The following is a 2,500-nucleotide window of genomic DNA, read 5'->3' as shown; positions in this document are numbered from 1 at the left end:
TGTGGTGGCGTCGCAAAACCGTGGAAGTCGAGAGAGGACTATGTCGGATCGATACATGGGAAGACTTCAAGAAGGAGTTCAAGGCGCAGTTCTTCCCGGAGAACGTAGAGTTCCGAGCAAGAGATAAGCTCATGACCCTCAAGCATACAGGTACCATCACTGATTATGTGAAACAATTTAACACCCTTATGCTTGATATTCCAGATATGCACGAGAAGGATAGACTGTACCACTTCCTTCATGGCCTCAAGCCCTGGGCAGCAACCGAGCTACGAAGAAGAGGTGTCGAAGATCTGCCCACAGCCTTGTGCACGGTGGAGAAGCTAGAAGACTACTCGTACAGCAGGACGGAACAGTTCAAACCAAAGAGTAGTCTAAGCAAAAGTGGAGGAGAGAGGCCACCACTGAAGGAGTCAAGGAGAGATGCACCCAAGGAGAATCAGAAAGGTCCCAAAGAATGGAAGGCACGATGGAAGAGCGGAGGAGATCGCCCTAGAAAATGTTTTATCTGCACGGGAGATCACTATGCATACGAATGCCCAAACCGGACCAAAGTGAATGCCATGTTCACAAAGGAGACGGAACAGCATCTCGAGGAGGAAGAAGAGGATGAGCCACAGATGGGAGCACTCAGCTTAAATGCTCTAAAGGGGACAGTAGCTGCCAAGCCAAAGAAGAGAAGGTCCCTCATGTACGTAAGCATAGCATTGGACGGGAAAGAGGCTAAAGCCATGGTTGATTGCGGAGCCACCGACAACTTCATTAGACCGGAAGAAGCGAAGAGACTCGGACTTAAGTTCGAAGAAGACCGGAGTAAGATGAAGTCAGTAAATGCCCCACCTAAAGCCGTGCACGGCATAGCACGCAACGTACCCCTGAAGATTGGCACATGGGGAGGTGTTGTTGATTTCATGGTTGCCGAAATGGATGACTTCAAAATTGTACTGGGACTAGAGTTCATGGAAGCCGCTAGAGCTGCCGTCATTCCATATCTTAATGTAGTGAGCATCAACGATGAGAAGAGTCCATGCATGGTCCAAGCTACCAGAGGCATAACCAAAGAAGGTACTCTCTCTGCCATCCAACTAAGTAGAGGGCTTGCAAAGGGGGAAGAGACCTTCCTAGCCACTTTGAAGGAGGAGTGTAAAGGGGCCGAGGAACTAGTCCCACTTGAAGTCGACGTTGTCCTTGCAGAGTACAGGGACATAATGCCACCCGAGTTACCAAAACAGCTACCACCTAGGAGAGAGGTGGATCATGAGATCGAGCTGGAACCCGGGGCCAAACCACCTGCATTGGCACCATACAGAATGGCCCCACCTGAGTTGGCAGAGTTAAGGAAGCAACTCAAGGAGCTCTTAGATGCAGGGTTCATTCAGCCGTCAAAGTCACCTTATGGAGCACCGGTCCTGTTCCAGAAGAAGCATGATGGAAGCCTTCGTCTCTGCATAGACTATAGGGCTTTAAACAAGGTGACAGTAAAGAATAAATATCCCATCCCACGAGTGGAAGACCTGTTCGATCAACTGGGAGGCGCCAAGGTCTTTTCCAAACTTGACTTGAGATCGGGATACTATCAAGTCAGGATAGCCGAAGGAGATGAACCAAAGACTACGTGCGTTACCAGGTACGGAGCTTATGAATTCCTTGTGATGCCTTTTGGTCTAACAAATGCTCCAGCTACATTTTGTACTTTGATGAACAAGGTATTCCACCCATATTTAGACAAGTTCGTAGTAGTATATCTCGATGACATTGTTATATATAGCCGGACTATGGAGGAGCACATCGACCACCTACGAACTGTCTTTCAAGCCTTAAGGGAAAACTCTCTCTTTGTCAAAAGGGAGAAGTGCTCATTTGCTTCTAGCAAAGTGTCCTTTCTTGGACATTGGATTGGGGATGGGCAGATTTGGATGGATGGCAAGAAGGTGCAGGCCATCCAAGATTGGGAGGAGCCAACTAAGGTAACTCAGCTTAGGTCCTTCTTGGGCCTTGTGAATTACTACAGGAGATTCATTGAAGGGTATTCAAAAAGGGCCGCCCCTTTGACGGATCTTCTAAAGAAGAACCATACTTGGTCGTGGACAGACGAGTGCCAAGCCGCTTTTGATGATCTTAAGCATGCAATAACAAAGGAGCCTGTTCTTAAGTTGCCAAACCATCTGCTGCCATACGAGTTATATACTGATGCTTCTGACTTTGCCATAGGAGGTGTTCTTATGCAGGAAGGTCATCCCATTGCCTATGAAAGCCGGAAGCTCAATGACACGGAGAGGCGGTACACGGTGCAAGAGAAGGAAATGACAGCCGTGGTGCATTGTCTAAGGACTTGGAGGCACTATCTATTAGGGACTTCCTTCACCGTCTATACTGATAATGTGGCAACAAGCTACTTCCAAACTCAGAAGAAGCTAAGTCCCAAGCAAGCAAGGTGGCAGGATTTCTTGGCCGAATTCGACATGAAGATGGAGTACAAGCCCGGACGCACCAACAATGT

The sequence above is a fragment of the Eschscholzia californica genome, unplaced genomic scaffold, assembly GCF_041429995.1.
Source record: "Eschscholzia californica isolate CP2 unplaced genomic scaffold, dmEscCali1.0.p SCAF_106, whole genome shotgun sequence".
NCBI lineage: Eukaryota > Viridiplantae > Streptophyta > Magnoliopsida > Ranunculales > Papaveraceae > Eschscholzia > Eschscholzia californica.
The sequence above is the reverse complement of the archived record's forward strand: the minus strand, read 5'-3'. Positions refer to the sequence as shown.